Here is a 13,336-nt window from a genome sequence, read left to right as displayed (position 1 = left end):
ACTTACAGTGCCTTTGCTACCTGCATGGACCCTAAATGGATTTACACCATCCCTTCAGCTGCTGGCGATTGTAGGACAAGTTTAGCCGAAATTTAATATACTACGTTCTAATGCTAGCTTTGTAATCAGAGTATGGAATAAGAAGTGGTGTCACAGCTTTATTGAGTGCTGCCTTAGCAGCAAGATCAGCCATTGTATTCCCAGAAATGCCAACGTGGCTGGGTAACCAACAAAAGACGACGTCGCATTGGCCAGTAGCAAGCTCATTATACAATTCAATCATTTCTATTAAATGGATGTTTACAAGAAATTTTTTTAATAGCCTCAAGACACGAAAGAGAATCGGAAAAGATGATGTATTGTTTATATTTACGGTGTTTATTAATATATTTAAGAGCTGTTAATATGGCGTTAGCTTCTGCTGTGAAATTAGTGCTGTTTTTTGGTAGTCGAGAAGATATTGTTCGGGATCCAATGACAGTGGCACAAGCCACCATCTGGATCCATCTGTAAATAAGGATTTATATGTATTATATTTATTTCTTAATTGACTAAATTCTTGTTATAAACAAGAATTTAGTCAATTAAGAGTGCTAGTAATGTAAATCATTAGTTTCGGATTTTTAAATGTGGTTATTGTTAAGTCAACGTCTGGCCTCACCAATTGCCGATAACAATGTCAAAGGTACATATAAATTTTAATGGAGGGATCGTGAGACCATAACAAGTCGGGAGAATTTCAAGTGAAAAGTCAATCACAATGACGTCACGAGTCACAAGCTCAATAACGGGTATGTCCACAATCCGCATTGAGAACAGCAGTGCATCGACGACGCATAGAGCCTATCAAACGTGCAAGGAAGCCTTGTGGGATGTCACGCCAGATTCTCTCAAGTTCTGTTGCAAGGTCAAGGACGTTATCTGGCGGATGAGGAAGACGGCGTAGACGTCGATCCATCTCGTCCCAAACATGCTCTTTTGGGGAGAGATCCGGTGAATTTGCAGGCCCTTCAGTAAGTCAACGTTGTGGTGTTGCAAGAAATCCATAGCAACCCTTGCCGTATGAGGGCGGGCATTGTTCTGTTGGAATGTTAACCCAGGGCCATGACGTTGCAGAAAAGGAATTGCCACAGGTCGAAGAATCTGATCCCTGTAGCCCACACCAATTAATTTGCCCTGAACAATCAACAAAGGAGTTTTTGGTGTGCTGTTATTCCACCCCAAACAAGGGTCTGCAGACATGATTTCGGCACCACATTCGGCGAGCTTGTCGATGACGTTGTGTCAGGATAGGCCGTATGGCAGGACGTCGTGGTCTGATCCCGTGATGACGTAAACGTTGTCGAACTGTGTTGGGGTGGATACGGTGAAGTCCTGGGATGGTTCGGGCAGTCATCACTGCAGTCTGAAACCTGTGGGGAAGCTGGGTCACCCTTATCCATCTGTCCTGTCTTGGCGTTGTTACACGTGGACGTCCAGAACGTGGCCAATCGATGACGTCATTTGTGTTCTGGTAGCGTCTCACCAGTGCAGAAATGGTGTTCCGGTGGCAGTGGAAATGTGCAGCCACTTGTCGTTGAGACATTCCCCCACGGACCATCCCAATGGCCTCATGACGTTGTGCAGACGTGAGCCTTGGCATGCTTTGCGTTTCAATAGCCGTTTAATTTTTTGAATGATCGCAAGGGCAGGGGTTGAGCTTTCCAAAGTGACAGTATTTGCTTTGTTTCTCTTTCCCGGAATGCACTTGCAACAACGTATTGCACGTCTCAAAGACGAACCCACTGACGTCACGGAACGTGGCACGTGCATGCATGTTGGATACATGTCACTAATCTCTGAGTTTAAATCCTTATGTGTCTACACAGGTTTGATAAATTTAGATTTTAAATTTTTGTATGCACAGTTTCTTTATGTGCCTAGTATATAGTTCAGTGAAATTCCCCTTGTTCTGAGAAATATGCGTTCCTTTTTTTATTTCCATGAGTATATATAGGCAACCAGAGACAAGATCCTTGGGCTCACCTTGTAAGTGCTGGTTCAGATAGTACAACTTGTCAGCGTCAGTACTTGCATGTGGGATGATCCGAGCGCCAAAGGCCATTATGAAAGAAGCAAACTCTATAGGGTCACCCTGGAACTTCGGAACTTCTGGCCATGGAAGAAACATTGCGTTGACCATCCGTTTCTGATTCTCAACAAAAAGCTGACTAGAATTAACATCTTGATCTGGACGGTTATACCTCATGTTCTCTTGAGTTACATTGGTATGATATCTTTGAGATGTAGGCTGAAAATCCCTAGCATCAGGATTGAGAACTTTCCTGTTTGGTTCTTTACATGCTGAAGGATGCCTCTAAGTATGAATATTATATTTGCAAGTGTTAACACTGGCCGTGGAAATGGGTACTTTAGGCTTTGTCTCACCGAGAGAAGTATTGGACATGGAACATTCTCTGCCACCGTTAATGACATTTGAAACCATATGCTGACCTTCAGCTTCAGCAAAGACTTGCTCACGGGCAGCAGACTTGGCGATGACAATGTCCAGCCTCATTGCTTCAATGTCCATCTTATGCTACATTGTCTTCACTTCCAATTTCTCATGCAACATAGTCCGAGTAGCCCTGCAAGCTTAGCCTTGTCACATGAATGAGAAGATACTGACCCACTGACGCTAGTACGTGATGTCGAAGACTTAGACTTGTACACGAACCTGTAGCAGATACCAACTCATTCTGAACTTCTTCCGCCAAGTCCCGTTCAGTGGATTGGATCCAGTGCTGGGTCAAGTCTTTGAATGTCACCATGGAATTCACCCTGATGTCTACGATCTGCTGCACACCGTGCCTCTCAGCTGAGATCAGCACAGGTGAGGTATCTAAAATACAACTGGTTAAATGTATCAGAAGCAGTCTTAACTAAATGCAAATTGTCAACACTTTCCAACAACTCATTAAGCCTATTTCTATAATTAGTAACAGCTGAAGAGAAGTAGCAGCCTTACTTCTCAACAAATATAAAAGTTCAATTTTAGCTTTTACAGGAAGAGTTCTTTGACGAGAAAAACATCGAACGTCATCACTTCTGTCTTGTGTACCACCAACAGCGCCCTGGACACCATCTAAGTCATGAACATCAGATGAATAAACGTTCTCAGTGCCATTAGGAATGTCACCAGCTATGTTGTGCGAATACATCGTTCTCGTTGCACAACAAAGTCAATATATAAGCACCATACCTTGCACACGTTGAATACAGAAACGACGACACCACGCAAGGTTTGAAGAGTGGTGTAGCATTACGGCCTCACACAGTAGACATCAAGATCATCGTTGTCATCCTCTGACTGTAATTTTTTCCAAACAAATGTAGACGCAAGAATGACAAATCTCCAGTAACTTGCATCCACATAGTTTATTCTTTGATGGGAAACAATGATGACACTTTAGGCGTTGATGTAAGTTGACAATTGTAGAATACACGGTTGACGTTGATCGTTAGCCATTGTGTGAAAGGATAAATAGACGAGTGGATGAGGTTGGGAAAACAAGAATAAACAGAAACAATTTGTAATATAATTTGACTATAAATATAATGCATTAACAGAATATCATCTAAAATCATGTTTAACTATATTGAAAACGTTTTAACATTATTTGAACACTTCTAACAATATTGCATGTAAAAATAGCATTATGAGGCCACGAACTTCAAAGAAGACTATTAAACATTAAATTTGCACAAAATATACTCTTAAAAAAAGAAACTTGACATGCCGTTTTGGAGTTTACTTACAGAGTGCATATAACTGATTCAAACATGACATCATTGCTCAGTTAAAGTAAAATCATCACTTTACAAATTTCCAAACCATGATTATCCAGAAAGTGTTTGGTAAAACCACAGAGGGCTATTAAAGCCACTTGGTCAGAGTAAAATGTCAGTATCCGGTGTGACCACCATGAGCATCGATAACAGCTTGGCAGCGGTGACCCATAGAAGAAAGGAGATGCCGAATGCTGTGTTGAGGAATGTTTTGATGCACTTGCTGAAGTTCTGTGTGCAGTTCTTGTAGTGTCTGAGGTGGCGGATTACGCTGACGCAAGCATCGATAAAGAGTATCCCATAGATGTTCAATGGGGGACAAATCCGGTGATTGAAAAGGCCAAAGTAACAACTGAACATTGTTTTGCTGTGGGGAAGATCTGTCAAACACGTGCAACGTGAGGTCGAGCATTGTCATGCTCCAAAGATCACGTTGATGTATGGAACGACGTGACGTTGAACTGGTCTTCTGGCAAAAAGTCTGGCTTTCCATAGCCAATTGCGCACTGTCTGGTCGGAGATTCGGAGCAGTCCAGGGATTTGGAATATTGTGGATGATGCGGCCGGGTGTTTGAACAAAAATGTCTTAACCGGATGTAGCGATCCTGGGCGGCGGTGGTAACTCCAAGTCGACCTGACCTGGGTCTGTCATTAACACTCCCAGTATACTTTGTATCGGGTCCATTTGTTGAGATGGTCTGTCTGGACACGCTGAAGTGCCTTGCCACATCATACTGCGATGTCCGTCCTTGTGAACGGCCGATGGCGTTGTGTTGTTGAGCTTCTGTCAGTCTTTTCACTCTCTTGTCGCCTATAGTGGCTTAAAGCAAAGCATGTGGAGTACCATTGATGTGGCTTTTTAAAACCTATAGTCATAGGCTTCAGCTCAGAGTGATACACAATTTCATGATGCTCGTGCATTCCATGTAGGGGGCGTTTTAGCGATTCGCTACAGACGTGAGTGTAATGTTACGTTTTTGTTAAACGTTTCTTTTTTCAAACGTTTTGTCGTCGGCAACCATTGCCCCACATGCTGGGATTCAGCGTGGATTGGTTTGTGTCAAATGTTTTCCTAAAATTCAAATTTGTCCTATGTCAAGTTTTTTGTTTTTAAGAGTATAGAATAGTAACAGTGAGATAATAAAGATTCATGTTCATGTGTGCTACGTTGAGATTTAACAGTTAGAGGAGACCTCTTGACAGTAATAATAATCGCCATGTCTGTGGCTTTGACTCCAAGGTCCATCCATGGTACGACCCTGAACATGTCCAGCCAATGAATTTATTTATATCATTGAATTTTCTGTCCCTTTTGACAGCAATGTGATCGGCAAGATTAAGGAAAAGCATGATAAATATGCGGACCTCGCCTTTGAAATGTCTCGCTTGCATCCCAAGTACACTGTCATCAGACTCCCCATTGTTCTCGGTGCCCTTGGTTTGGTACCTCCTGATCTCTTGGCGCAGATCAGGAGAGTGCCCGTGTTCTCCACCGGGAGCACAACCCTTCTGACACTCTGGGTAATGCAGAAGGCTGCAGTGTTGGGGAGCCTTCATATTCTCCGGAAAGTTCTTGGTGGGTTAGACTAGGCAGTGTTTCCTGGGAGAAGTCCCATTCGCTGTCTGGGCTGCGTGTAGAGGGGGCGAGGGCCCTGAGCTGATGATGAGCCTTACCAGCCTGACTGTGCCAGGATCACCCGACCCCTCTCTGCTGCATATTATCTTTAATCTGTAAAACATAATAATGCATATTTATATGTGCGCCCAATCCACCTCGACAGACATGCTCAAGGCGCTACAGAGTGAAGCATGTACATATGTACAGAAGTAGTACTAGAGCACATTAAGGGAGATACTGCCGGAAGAAGTAGGTTTTAAGTTTGGACTTGAACAAGTCGAAATTGTCAATAGTTTTGAGGTCATAAGGAAGAGAGTTCCAGAGAGTAGGGGCTGCATAGGTGAAAGAGCGCTGTCCAAAAGTTTTCAGTCTGAAGCTGGGCACAGTGAGCAGATCCTGGCTGTTGGAACGAAGATTGTGTGAACTGGAGTATGATGACAACATGTTAGACAAGTACTGGGGAGCAAGACCATGCTTGGCTTTGTAGGTCAGACACAGTATCTTATGCTCGATCCTGGCTTTGATGGGCAACCAGTGAAGCTCCTTCAGTACTGGCTTGATATGGCAGCGTTTACGGAGACGATAAATGATGCGGGCAGAAGGATTTTCTGGAGTCTGTCACAGAGTTTCTGAGGAATGCCAAACAATAAACTGTTGCAATAATCCAATCTTGATGTTATGAGGGCTCTGACCAAGGCATGGGTAGCATGGGATATGAAACATAGCTTAAGAAATCGCAAAAGTTTCTGTGGAAAATTGGGCTTGAACCCTAGATGGCTGTATTACTAACAAGGGAGGTAATAACTGATACTGGTATGAAGTTATAGCTGCACTGTGCAACGGAGACAGGACAGATCGTGAAGACATTTATGATGCATGAAATATGTATATGAAAATTATGTGCTATATCTGCAAGAGAAACATGTACACAGAATAAATGAACTATATGAATCTTGCATTAACAAACACACTGACATTTATCGCCGTAAATTTTGAATTTTACCCGACCATGTTCACATGCATATCATGAAAAAACGCCTGCACGGAACTAGCGTGTTTCCACGCCAAGGGTCTCGACATATTTCAGTCACTCGAGACAGAAAACCTTAAATCTCGGACTGGTGTAGCCGAGAAAGAGAAAAGTCATCCACGGTCAAATCTGACACAAAAGATGAAATCTTGACTGTCTTTGCCCCAATCTCCTTAGAAATATCGCTTGAGTCTTTTTCATTTTGACAGAGACTTCAAACTTTCAATATCCTAGTTCTAATAAATTTATTATTTTCGGGAAGGTTGACTGATTCTAAACAGGTTAGAGATCATATGAAACGTGCAGTTTTACATACGCACGCACGCACGCACAAACACACACACACACATGCATACATTTAAAACGAACGGTATAACATACACACACGGATTTGAAAATATATAAGTGTCATCCGCCAACTCTAATTCTGTTTATTCCAACAGCAGTAAACAATAACGAAGAACTAAAACGTTGCTTTTACAAGATTTTCACCTGCTTTAAATAATAATAATGATGAAGATTTGTTGAAAACATATTCTAATATAATTACCTGCTGTTCGCGTTATTTTTCCAAATGCACATTTCTAAATACGGATCAGTGAAGATCCGGGTTAGAATGGATCTTCAATAACCCATGTTTGTAAGAGGCGACTAACTGGATCGGGTAGTCTGAAAGGCTGACTTCCTTGACACATGTCATCGTAGCCCAATTGCATAGATGGGTGCTCATGCTGTTGATCACTGGATCGTCTGGTCCAGACTCGATTATTTCCAGACCGCGGCCACACAGCTGGAATATAGCTTGGCAGTATTCTCCTGTCCACGTTCACCGATCTTCCTGAAAGATCAGGAACGTGGATAAGAGTGGACGCAATTAGATGTTTTCCGTGATTTCAATACTAGGATACCTTTGTTTACACTTCCACTGTAACAATAGTGGGTTCGAATCCCGGTTCCCTCTGACTTTGTTTCCAGGTTTGCCAGTACCACACCATGCTCCTGGATGTCACCCCAGTGGTCAACGTCTGAGACCTCCATCACTTCGGACGTTCCTCCACAACAAGCTGACACCATGTGATTGACAGAACTAGAACATTATTCAGTCCAACTTAACTGCGTTAAACCAATCCAACTCGCGCATTTGACTGGATTTATCAGACAAGAGTCACTGAAACGGGCATAAAATATTCCTAAAACAACGGATTTAGTGGCAGAGTATAAACGCCACGTCACGTCACGTCACGTCACGTCACGTCACGTCACGTAAGAGGAGGTACGCCCCTATAAGATAACTCACAAACCCAAAGAACCATAGATACCATTTTATAGATAGAGGAAGCATTGCATCGAGGGGAATGTCCGAAAATCTCTCTTTTCTTTAAAAGATGGGGGAATCATGATACCGATGAATTGCAATCTAACACGAAAACAAATAGACATTAAAGAATGAAACCAATGCGGTTTTTTCACAAAAATAAATGAAAGTTGTTTTAGAAACTGTCATCATTTATGTTTGCGTTTTCCCAGTTTGTTACAAGGGCGCAGTGGCAACTAAAGGAGTGAGTGAGTGAGAAAGTGATTTTGGTTTTACGCCGCTTTTAGCAATATTCCAGAATATCACGGCAGGGGAACACCAGAAATGGGCTTCACACATTGAACCCATGTGGGGAATCGAACCCGGGTCTTCGGCGTGACGAGCGAACGCCTTAACCACTAGGCTACCCCACCGGCCCGGCGACTAAAGGAACAGTTTGACTGTTTTTGTATACACACTTAAACAACACTTTCTTTTCATGGAAATATTTGAAAAGTAAACCAGAACACGATGTATCCTGTGGTCTAACAGTGTGAGCCACCATGGAGCCAACGTGGAATACGTTCTCAGCCTCTGATGCTGCTTGTGTGTTTGTTGTTTAACGCCGCACTCAGCAATAGTCCAGTTATATGATGGCGGTCTGTAAGTAACAGAGTCGATGACATTCATATACTAGGTCAGGTGGGTTGATCCCCCGATCCCGTTAGTCGCCTCTTATGACAAGCATGGGTATCTGAAGATTAATTCAAACCCACATCTTCACGAGTTGTTGTTTAGGTATTGGTATAAGTAGATACATGGATACGACGTTCCTCTCAAATAAATAAATCACAAAAACATGTTTGGTACTCTGACAAGTTTATTTGTCATTGTTTTATGCCAATTCGAATAAAACTAGCAATTTATAAATCACTTAATATAAGTAAGATAAACATTTGTTCAGTCTGTATCGCAAATATTGCAAGAAGCGAACGTATAAGATCAACCGAGTCCAGGGTATTCATCATACCTAAATGGAGACTGATAACGTTGGAGCGAGTGAGTGAGTGAGTGAGTTAGTTGGGTTTTACGCCACTTTTAGCAATATTCCAGCAATATCACGGCGGGGGACACCATAAATGAGCTTCACACATTGTGCCCATATGGGGATTCGAACCCGGGTCGTCAGCGTGACGAGCCGACGCTTTAACCATTAGGGTACCCCATCGCCCCTAATAACGTTGGAAGGTCGAAGATACGACTGACGTTTTAGGCGATACATCTTCCTATCACTGTTCCGTTGTTCGATGGTTCGCTGTTTTCGATGAAGTGAAAATGTATGGAAAACTATAAACCACAGGGGGTTGTAACGCTAAAAACTGCCATCAAGGTATGTACTGGGCTTGTAACGCTAAAAACTGCCATCAAGGTATGTACTATCACTAACGCGGTCTTAGCACTTTTATCTTAGTGGCAGTACATACCTTGACGGCAGTTTTTAGCGTTACAAGCCCAGTACATACCTTGACGGCAGTTTTGAGCGTTACAAGCCCAGTACATACCTTGACGGCAGTTTTTAGCGTTACAAGACCCTGTGCTATAAACGACTTCAGTATATACCAGTAGTGTAAATAACAACAAAATATAAAATATATAAACGCATACTGAACAACAGCTGCCGTTTACCATTATCTGAACAATATGTCTGCTGTACATGTCACGTGATGTTCCGTCCACGTCACATGTTAATAACGTTTTCGTTGTTGCATTTAAGGGATTGTGTCAAACTTTGCGGCCTTATAAAATGAATGATTCAGCTTGTCTTTCGGATGGGGTTTGACAGAACCTCAATATAACGCCTGTTTTACTGTCTAGTTTTCGAAGAGTTTGTATGCGCCAAGTTATATTTTCACATATATGCTGAATATTTTTTTAATTATAAAAAGAAATCATTGATTTTCAAATAAACACTGACGAAGGAGGACGTTTCCAAGCTTCTTAACGTAACCGCGTAGCTGACTTCGCCTGGTTGGTTCTTTAAAGGATATTTCATTGGCTGTTATATTTAGAGTCATATGTTTCTATTTTGGGAGATATGGGATTTCCCATTGCAGCCCATGAGGTAAATAAAGACTATGTACAACACATATTATGAGAGGAAGGATTTTCCTCTTTTGATATTTTCTCTTACGTAAAACATGGAAGACATTTCTACACCATTACGAAATAACAACATTTCTTAAAAAAACAAAAGCCATTAAACTTTAAAAGTCGTAGCACATAATTGTTGGAATTTATGTTGACGTTAAATTCATGCCCAAAATGACGAGACAAATGAGCTAAACCACACGTATGTCGATTAATGTTTGGTTTTCTACGATTAAAGCTCGTGGCTAATTTTTACATCTTTGACATAATCCTAGGTATAATCCTGTGTATAATCCTGTGTATTCCTGTATAATTCTTGATTATATTACTATGAAGTGTACAAACCGCCCGATCTTTTAAAAATATATTTGGCACAATTACCATGGTAATTCATATTAATGTGCAAAGTGTACAGACACTTGTTTTAAACAATTACTTTACATCGTATATATTACTATGACAAGTGTACAGGCAGCCTCTGGTTTGAACAACAGTGACATACTTATTACACATATGGTATATATAACTGTGACGTGTATATCTGTGACATACTTGTTACTCTTATGGTATATATTACTGTGACGTGTATATCTGTGACATACTTGTTACTCTTATGGTATATATTACTGTGACGTGTATATCTGTGACATACTTGTTACTCTTATGGTATATATTACTGTGACGTATATATTCTGTGACATACTTGTTACTTGTTACATATATGGTATATATTACTGTGACGTGTATATCTGTGACATACTTGTTACTCTTATGGTATATATTACTGTGACGTGTATATCTGTGACATACTTATTACACATATGGTATATATTACTGTGACGTGTATATCTGTGATATACTTATTACATATATGGTATATATTACTGTGACGTGTATATCTGTGACATACTTATTACACATATGGTATATATTACTGTGACATGTATATCTGTGACATACTTATAACATATACACGTATAGTATATATACTCAACAACAAAAGTAAAGGAACCCCCCAGCTATGGATATTTTAGTATCTAATAGTCCATATTATGATCCATATAAATTTAAATATTGAATACTGGGGTGGTCCTTAACTTTTGTTGTTGAGTATATATACTATGTATATCTGTGTATATCTGTGACAATGTTGAATATATAATATATATTACTGTTACATATATATCTGTGGCGTACGTATTACATATATAGTATATATATTACTGTGACATGTATATCTGAAACATACTTATTACATACATAGTATTACATTACTATGACGTGTACAAATCGCCGGCGGCAGTACAAAGTAGTAGAGGTGTGACGATACAGAAATTTCACGATACTATACGTATCGCGATATCATGGAACGATACGATTCGATAAGATGCATATCACGATATGCTATCTTTTGTTATTTTCTTTAAAAAAGTGTATTTTGATAACAAGAAACAGTGTAAATTTTGACATAACCGTCAATTTCTGGTGAAAATTCACAATTTAAAGGCCAACGATACATATCACGATACGGAAAAAAGTATCGATATATTTATTGTCAGAAAAAGTATCACGATTATCGATACTACGATATATCGTCACAACTCTACAAAGTAGCACTATCTCGATCCATACGGACCTGGGAAGCATGTATCTGGAGGGGGAATAAAAATCTGGGTTCTGTTGAGTACATATCTCTACCGAGACCAACATAATGACTAGTTGGGTAAGGTTTTAAGGCCCTTTAAGGAATAATCTATAAAGACGCTTTAACCATCTGGCTACCCCACCGCCCCCCATAACACTGATCATAAAATTGACCTTCACAAAAGACTGACCAACAGCATTTTAATGGACCCTACATACATGTGTTTGTGCCATTCCTCGATTCAATCATTTCTGTAGCTTGAATCGACGGTCGTTGGTTGGTATATGGACATCGGTTCCCAATTGCGCAGATCGATGCTCATGCTGTTGATCACCGGATTGTCTGGTCCAGACTCGATTATTTACAGACCGCCGCCATAAAGCTGGAATATTGCTGAGTGCGGCGTAAAACTAAACTCACTCACTCACTGGTATATGGAAGCAGCTTTAAAATGACTTGCATTGAAATAATACACGTAACATGTTATGTATGACTGTACATTCATTCAATGCCTCACCACCGTTCAGCATCCTGGTGACAAATCTTTGGCTACAGTGGTAGCCAAACACCTGCCCAACATCTCCCTAACAACCGACACACCCTTCCCTCTACAAAGGCGACCAACCCCTGCTCACATATCCCCTGAAAACGTCACATTCCACCCTCAACTATCTTGACCACAGCCTTGCCTCAGACCGCCTCCGTGGTGTAGTGGTTAGAGCGTCCGCCCTGAGAGCGGAAGGTCGCGGGTTCGATCCCCGACCGCGTCATACCAAAAGACGTTAAAATATGGTACTTGTTGGTCCCTGCCTGGCGCTCGGCATTAATGGGTACAACAAGGACTGGTCGGCTCGGAGTCAGTATAATGTGTCTGAGTGGGGTATCCATGCTTCACTGCGGCATGGTATCTCAGTGGGCTAGCACTATAAAACCAGCTTAAGTCTCGGCTAGAACAAGCAGCCGCACATACACACACACACGCGCATGCACGTCGTCATATGAGCGAAATATTCTCAAGCACGACGTTAAATCCAATTTCACCTCACCTCACCTTACATCCTTGCCTCACGTCTCCTCCAAACGTCAAAAGCCACCCCTCCACTATCTTGACCTCAACCCTTGCCCAGTCCCCTCCCCGTAGACTTGTGCACCCTTCAAGAGTGGTTCTATTCCTTTAGTATGACGCACACACCTTCCCCACCCCTACAGCCTGTCCCTGACAAGCTCACACTCCCACCACTACTAATCAGGGCCCCGTTTCACAAAGCTCTCGTAAGCCTAAGATCTCGTAACTTTTCTCGTAACATTCCTACTCCCTATGTGACAGATATTAGGCCTACGATAGCTTTGTGAAACGGGGCCCAGGACCTCCTACCACTGCTAATCAGGGCCTCCTACCACTACTAATCAGGGCCTCCTACCACTGCTAATCAGGGCCTCCTACCACTACTAATCAGGGTCTCCTACCACTACTAATCGGGGCCTCCTACCACTACTAATCAGGGCCTCCTACCACTTCTAATCAGGGCCTCCTACCACTACTAATCAGGGCCTCCTACCACTACTAATCAGGGCCTCCTACCACTACTAATCAGGGCCTCCTACCACTACTAATCAGGGCCTCCTACCACTACTAATCAGGGCCTCCTACCAATCAGGGCCTTCTACCACTACTAATCAGGGCCTCCTACCACTGCTAATCAGGGCCTCCTACCACTACTAATCAGGGTCTCCTACCACTGCTAATCAGGGCCTCCTACCCTACTAATCACT

This window comes from Haliotis rubra, unplaced genomic scaffold (genome assembly GCF_003918875.1).
Source record: "Haliotis rubra isolate DU_JTF1 unplaced genomic scaffold, ASM391887v1 Scf92, whole genome shotgun sequence".
Classification (NCBI taxonomy): Eukaryota; Metazoa; Mollusca; class Gastropoda; order Lepetellida; family Haliotidae; genus Haliotis; species Haliotis rubra.
Note: the sequence above shows the minus strand (reverse complement) of the source record.